Source organism: Parasteatoda tepidariorum, chromosome 3 (genome assembly GCF_982258835.1).
Source record: "Parasteatoda tepidariorum strain Cologne lab strain chromosome 3, Ptep-v5.0, whole genome shotgun sequence".
Classification (NCBI taxonomy): Eukaryota; Metazoa; Arthropoda; class Arachnida; order Araneae; family Theridiidae; genus Parasteatoda; species Parasteatoda tepidariorum.
The window spans coordinates 58,422,048-58,430,394 of NC_141757.1; the positions used below are offsets into that span (position 1 = coordinate 58,422,048).

The window sequence follows — 8,347 nt, forward strand, 5'->3', positions numbered from 1 at the left end:
GCTCCCAAATGTAATCTTTAAAAGTTCTTCTGTGCAATTTTACTAAGGATTTTTGTTGAAAATAAAACCTCAGTTTTCTAACAATGAATGGAAAAGGGGATAAGAACAAAAGTGTTCCAATCAAATCGTATCCCAGGAATTACTTCCACGTTTTGTTTCAAAGATAACGCTTTCAAATCCTTTTTTTGTAGCTTAACGTAAAGCTTGCAAAAAGGTTAAAAAAGGTTCTGGCTCAAAAGCTCAACTTTTGTTTTTGAATAAGGAGTGGCACTAAAAAATCTTTATTTCTATATTGGGAAATGTTTATTTTAACTGCTTACGCAAAATTAAAGACTAAAAGCTTGTATTACTTGATTTGTAAGGAACGTCGGACATATTAAATTTATTTAGAATTGAGATTTAATGTTATTTCGTTATTTATGTCAGATGTTTGGTTTAAAACTTAACTAAGCTCATACCCAAAAAACAAAATGATGTATAGAAATATAGCTTATTCAAGTAAAGAAGCTAATGGTTGCTTTAACTCTTCTTATGGCCTTTTCTTCTATACTCCATTGCAGGTTAAGAAAATACCATTGAGGTATAGGATTTGAATAATCATCCGCTACTTCATATAGTTACGTTTTATTTTATTAACACATTATGCAAGCTTGTTAACTGATTATTCAATAAGTTTTGTTTTCCTAATATCATACAATTTAAGAAAGCAAGTAGAAAGAAGGTTGTGCAACGCCATTTCAAAAGTTGGCTATGTTGAGATGTTGGCGATGCTTTCGCTTTGAGAGCTTGGTATTCATTTGGCGTACTCTTAGAAGCAGACAGGTTCACTTTATAGGGATAATGGTTTTTTCCTAACTTGCAACAGAGTACAGTAATATAATGTTAAAATATTTTTGCGATTCAAATTGATTTATTATCATGAATTCATTTAGCTAATTACCTCAAATTGATTTGATTTTTAAATCCACTTTTTTTGTGGGAAGGTGTTTGAAATTTTCAAGATTCTTCCTACTCTAAAAAAATTTCCATGAATTTGAACTTCAGTGTTCATAAATAACCGGATTTATAAATTCTGTGTGTATAATTTCAAATGAACTCGATGAGAAATAATTAAATGAACAAACACATGACACACAAGAGAAAATAGCTCCCCAATGTTGGCCTTTCTTCTCTACACCACGCTAACTTTTACAGTTATTCATATTTATGTAAATAAAGCTCTTCACTGGTATTTGTTCTATTTCATATATTCAACTTTTGTTTCTTTTCTGAAGATATCAGTGGTTGACCATAAAAATCATAGTTGGTAAATAACTTTTCATCGACATTTTAAAATTGATAAAGGTGGTGGGAAATATACTTTCCACTGGAGTTCAATTTCAAGAGATATCTCCGAACCATATGGCCTTTGAACCTGGCTTGTACTGTTTAGAATGTAGGATGGCAGAAACCCCTATTGAATTTGTGGTGAAAAGCGTATTCCAATATGGCAGTGTGAAGAAAGAACTGCTTGTGAATGGCTGAAAAGTTATACCGTAAGATGATCAAATAATAAAACAGCAACTAATAACGACATTAAATATTACTCATTTACAATTAACAATTTGTGCCACTTAACTAAAACCAGACAAGTGGTAATTAAATAATGTGGAAACATGGGGTTGCACTAAAAATAGAAAAAAAGTAGCTTCTGTTTCAAAGACATAAAAAAAAACTATAACAAGAAAAAATCAGCTATATCAACACTTAAACCCTTACATATGCCAAAGGTGGCATTTGTTGGAAACATTGAGATCAAGTGCGCCAACTATTTTACACAGTACATCTATAAAGGGGATAACCCCCCTAGTGGTCAGTTAGTCATCTTTTCTCTATGTTTTTTGTTGCTCAGTTGTTTTTGTTCAATACAATAAATTATTAAGGAAAAACTATGTCCGCTTAAAACTAGTGACAAAATGTAAATTTAATACGCAACTTATATGCATTTCAAGAGATGAGTAATAACTTATTTACGGTACACATCCCCCTACAGTTTTTCTTTTGAATTTTTCTACCTTGTATGTAGAAATATTAGAATTAAGATTTTTTCCAAAAAAGAAAATTAATGCTGAAACCAGTTATTACGTTGTTATACTTTTATATTATTAGAACAATTAAGAAAATTCTTCGAGTTTCTTTTTTTTAATTTGAGATGTATCGAATAAAGGTAGCATTTTCAAATTGAATTATTATGCATAAATCACGACCAACTTTAAATTTGTGTTCTTTTTTTCTTCTCAAATTTCCAAAATTATTTTTTCCAAGTATTGTCGAGTATAATTTATATTAATGAATTATTGTGTAAAATTTGGATTCTTATAAAGTAAAATATTTTGCAAGATTCAGTTTCATGTCCACCTAGTGAGTGGGCTTAATTTTTATGAGTTGAAAAAATTACTATATAAGATGCTCGAGCAAAAAAAAAAAAAAAAAAAAAAAAAAAAAAAAAAAAAAAAAAAACAGAATTTTTTTTGGAAAATCAGTTCAACATTCAAGTATGAAAATAGTATCTTGAAACAATAGAAATGATGAAATTTTAATAAAGCTTCACTTTCTTTTTAAGAAAATAAAGTATTTTCAATGAATTATTCGGATTTTTCTTTCACGTTCAACACGAAAAATAATATGGTCCAGTGAGATCTTTGCATTAGAGATCAAGTTTCTAAGCTTACTACTACTTCTAAAAAGATCAGTGAAAACAAGACTATTGTTTATTTTATGTTTTAAAACTTTTCTTTCAGTGTTTATCTTTAAGAGTGACCACTTACTTTCACCTGCATTGAAGAGAAATCTTAAGTAAAGAAAACAAACCCTGCTCTGGGAAGGATTTTTTAAAGAATGAACTTTTTTTTTTGAATGATATCCTATCACCCAAGATGAAAAAAAAATCTTAAATTAAAAGTTTCATATCTTATAGCATCGAGAAAGTGTGTATTATTGTTAAAGGGCAATTTTCTTTTAGAATGAAATTGAAGAGTTTCTTAGAAAGCTTGGTTTTAAAAATGTATGTTTGAAAAATGCTTCTTAAAATTTTATTTCCTTAATATTTTTCCTTTTTTGAAAATTTTAATTGCATATAATTTTTTTTACGTGCTTTTGTACAATTAAAAAACATAATTCTTGTTTTTTCCCCATTTATTTGTATTATTTAAATATTTTAAGGAGTTAATTTCAGTCCAGCTTGCGTTTTGTAACTTCAATATAAGCTAAAATTATTTCCTTGGAATTTTCTTATGGAAGTTTTTCTTAGTTTTGTCTATTACACCGCAAAAAATTTCCGGGTTAAATTACGGCAAAAAGTACTGGTACTCAGGCTGTCAGTACTTTTACATTCAAATCCATTCGCCCCAGAGCATGCTACAGAACAAAAAAAATCTGATTTATCGTAATTTTTACTGTAATAATTACAGTAAAATCACTGAATCGGTTTTATTAAATATATAATACTATAAAAATTACGGCATAATATTTCACAGTTAAAATTGATTTTACAGGAAGATTCACCCAAAATGCCGGTACTTCTAGCATAATTTAATCCGTTTTTTTTATAGTGTAGTGTATGTTGCAGGATTTAATTCGTTTAGTTAAATTAATTCTGAGAATGAAAAACTTACAGCGAAACGAAATAGGCGTGATCTGGTTAAAAAATGGCTGAAATTATTTTCAGAAATGCAGCAAAGGCAAATGCCTGTAGTTGTACTGAATCTGAGCTCCACTTCAACTCCCAGGAACGACATCTCTGTTCCCTTAGAGATATTTAAATTGTATTTTGAGGATTGAAGTACAAATAGTACTTCATAACTCAAAAATATGATCTTTTTAACCTAATTAAAATTAATGACAATTTTGGTGCTTTTACTCGAAAATTCGAATTTTTGAGACGATACTTTTAACATAAGATGTTTTTTGATTTGAAAAAAAGTATATCTGCAATATATCCATGCGGATGGTCTACTTTTGCCGATTGCTTGAAAAAATTTAAAAAAAAAAAAATGAAGTTCTCTGTCGGTTTTATTTTAAGAAGTACAAAATAATCTTTGATTTTTTTTCCACAAGAGTTAGATATTCATAATGGGTATAAAACTTGTAAGTAAAAAAATGTATTGTTTTTTCTTTGTTCATTATTCTTAAGCTAACATAGAATTTCAATTCAAGGTAAGACCTTGCAATACCTTTTTTATGAAAGTTTTCCGTTTAGAGTCTGTCTAGACTTAATGGGAGTAAGTGCTCTTTTTACCTGCTTTTGCTTTTTTTGGAGGCTTAATACATGAAGCTCTAACAGCTTTTGGCTTTTTTTATATACTACAGCCAGTCTTTTCTTCTTCTTTCTAATACCTATTATTTTACTTTGTTCTTATGTTTACTTAGGAGATTCCTTTTATCGTAGACATTTGGGGGGTGACGATAGCAGTAATTTCATTGGAGACAATTTTAGCATTTTTCCAAATTCTTAAAAATTAAAAAACAATTAAAGATGTTTTTAAAGTATTTCTTAATTTTAGATGTCTATCTTTATCTATTCAATATTTTCTATAATTCAAACTAAATAATAAAATTTTTTATACTTAAGAAAATAATGGTTTAGAGTTTGTTGCAAAAATAAAACATTTTAATGAATAAAATAATTATTAATCTCATTAACGAAACAATGCCCAACACATTTTGAACACATTTTTTAAAATAATTTTTATGTTGTTATTTAATGCTGTGTATTAAATGTTTTTTTTATATACGATAATAATTCTTTTTTTTGCCTTTTTTTTTATCTTTTCCTTAGAAAATTCCTTTTGACGTGACGATCATTATAATTATATAGTAGATAATTTTAGCATCCATCAAAATTCTTGAAAATTGAAAAACAATTAAAGATGTTTTTAAAGTATTTCTTAATCTTAGATTTCTATTTCTGTGTACTTAAATTTTTTTTTTATAGTTTTGAAGTAATGTAATGATACAGAGTCCGTTGCAAATGCAAATTATTTAAAAGAATGAAATAATTATTTATCCCAATGAAAATGAAGGAGTGGACAGTATATTTTAGCATATTATTCAAATGCTTCTTTGTCCATTATAAATTTGTAAAAATTTTTCAAAAAATTACGTGAATGATATTTTTGATTACATATTAATTATTATCATCTAAAAGAATATTTGATTTAAGCTATTTACTTACGTATTCAAGAAAATAAGCTGATAATCGAAATAATACAATTTATACAATAATTATTTATAGAATACAATTTTGATTCTGGAAAAGGGGTTGTTTTACATGAAAGGAAAAATTATTTAATATTTTTTACATTTAAATTATAAATTTCTATCTATAATAGATTCTTTGAGGTCGTATTCAAAAATATCAGGTGAGAAAAGAAACAGAAAAATTGTTTTTGCAAACTAATGAAAAAAGAAGAAAAAATGAAAAAGCAACAAAGTAACGTTAGAGGATAAAACCAAAAAAAAAAGTTTCAGTTCAAATTTACTGAGGGATTTGAAATTGGTAGTATTGTATGAAGAGGTTATTTATTTTTGAGGTTAAATGCTTCCAACGAATAATTTTTTCAGCAGGAGTAAAATTTTTTTCTTAGCACATTTCTAACTAAAAAGAATAAAAATTTATTCAATGAATTCAAATAATCAACTTCATAAAATAATGTATTCAACGGAAAAACTTTCTAAAGGGTTAATCTAAGAATGAAGGAGGTAATTATTTAAAAAAATAAGTTTTTAACAAAATGAAATGGTTAAAAGTTTATTATAACATTTGACTTAATATTGTCTTCCTATGTAAGAATCTTTTTTCTTCTCTACCAAATATCTAAAAAAATCCTTCTTATATGGCAACTTATAATAATGTAAGCAAGTTGAGATCTATTTGCTGCCACAGCAACATAATTCGTTTTCGGTACGACATAATCCAATAGGATCATGGGAAACCCAATTTCTTTATAAATCACATTGTGAGGTAGATATTATTATATATCTTTGCAGAAGAAAAAACAAAATAAGCGTATATTCCAATATTTGATGTTGTTGATGTATTCTCTTGGTTTCTGGATAATAAATCATGAACGAATGTCTTTAATTGTTATGAGCAACGTGAAATTTTGTTTTTGGATTTAAGTTCAAAAAATGTGTATTGGTGAACACAATTTTTTATAGACATTAAACAACCACTTATCATAAAATAAATGTGGAAGTAGGGATATAATTATTAGATAAGGAAATATAAATCGCACTCTGAGAACTACCAGAATATGACAAAATTTACCTTGTTCTGGTTTTATGGGAACACAAAAAGGCTCGGTTACTTTTGTAGGAGCGCTTTGGTAATGAGTTTGGTAAAATTAACAGTAAAGTATGATTTTATAATATATTATACAAATTGTCAAATGTTGTATAGTTTGGTAATTTTATCATGATTTCTTAGAGCATGGTATATAAACCATTTAGTCAGTTAAATTTACTTTTCAATTTTTTAATATGAGCTATAATTTTGAAAACAATAATTACCGGTAAATCGTTAGTATAAGAATGGAAAAATTACTAAATGAATGGTTTAAGTATAGTATATTTTGGTTTTATTTACCAGAATTACGTTTTTTTCTCTCAACCAGAAATGTTATTACCTTGCAGTATGGTAGTTTTTGATAGAATCTTTTTCTTCTTCTCCGTCAAAAATCATTTATTATTTAATTTGCTTTCATAAAGTAAGAAACAATGTAACATAAATTCGTAACAATTTTAATTGTTTTCAAATTTGTAACATAAAGTAGCTATTATTAATAATTGCCAAACAAGTTTAGTTAATATTATAAGCTTAAATTAATAATTAGTATACGTAATTTATTACACTTACCTAAACTATAAATAAATTCATATTAATCGTGTTTATTACCCATATTCTCGCTTCAGTATTAATGAAAAATATTAATCAAATTCAGATTTATTACTTTAACCGAAATATTGACTTCATATAACATAGTAGTTTATTGGAAAAATTCGATATTTCCTGAAAACACATGTGCAGTTTCAGCAAATTGTATTTAAGGCACCAATTTAGCTGTGTATTATATTTTCTTATTGAGCTAGTTACCATTCAATTATTGTTGCTACTCATTTCAAAGCTGACTCTTAGGCTCAATTATTTTTTGTTCGATTCAATGACGCATTGTGTATTTAAAATATAATGATGAAGGTATATTCGAAAATACTGATAATTTCTATGGGACAATATACAATGATATGGTAATACTAAACTTTAACTGCGGTTCAAATAATCGAATGAATTGAGTCTGGTCCAAAATAAATTAAAATAATATGTTTTGAAAACCCTTTAAACAGGGGCCTTTCAGAGATGAATTTTTTTAAAACTATAAAAAAAAAATAAAAAAGGTAAGTAGATGAAAAAGTTTTTTTGAATATTTTCTTGAAACTATATAATCTATATGATAAAATATTGTATTCTACAAAACCTTGACACTTGTAAAACAGAATACTAAGTATATCTGTATTTTTGAATGCTCCTCGCACTATTGTAGTGATATATTTTGCTTTGGCCTATATTAAAGCAATATTAGAAAGTACACTTTTTTGCGATATAATTGTGTGAGTTGATGATGAGATTATATCTTTTCATTAATTTTTTTCCGACTTTAGAATTTTTAATTTTTTAATAAAATTTTTAAATTATTTCAGTTTTACAATTTTTTTTCTTTTTATAAATCTTTATTATATTTTTTCCATGTTTTCTCCATATTTTTAACTATATATGTATATGATATTAAAACAAAAATATTTGTTTTGAGCAATGACATAAATTATCTGGAACATGAAACAAATATTTAATCAAAAGAATTTCTTTTAGATATTCGTATTTTAGATATTCATATTTTATCTTAAAAACGTTTTGTGGCAAAATATCTTCCCCAGGTGAGGCTCGAACTCACAGCCTCGGCATTACTTGCAGGCACTGCCTTATAAGTACCGCGCGCTAACCAATTGCGCCACTGGGGACAGTAAAACAAGATATTTCTTTCATATTCAATCAATTTTTATGTGAAGAAAGCAATAAAAGAAATCACTTCGTTTAAATGGAAGCAGATGTTATCATTACATCCGAAATATTTTTGAAAAGTGAAGTTCGATTTCTTTTCTCTTCCTGTCTGTCTAGTTATACGTCATTTCTAAACGTATAATATTTTGAAATTAGAGAAAGACAAGAAAAAAGTATATTATTCACATTAAAGTTTTGCTTATTCTTATGTTTAAAAAATAACGAGAGAAACGTAGATGTAAGAATTTAAAACGT

The 8,347-nt window shown here is 26.8% G+C and overlaps 1 non-coding gene across 1 annotated transcript; it reads right to left on the minus strand.

Moving 5' to 3' along the window:
• Positions 1 to 7,960: 7,960 nt before the first annotated feature.
• TRNAI-UAU (transfer RNA isoleucine (anticodon UAU)) lies at positions 7,961 to 8,052 on the minus strand. Its single transcript is given in 2 exon segments — positions 7,961 to 7,996; positions 8,015 to 8,052. It is a non-coding gene; the product is annotated as a tRNA-Ile (tRNA).
• Between the last annotated feature and the right edge of the window lie 295 nt (positions 8,053 to 8,347).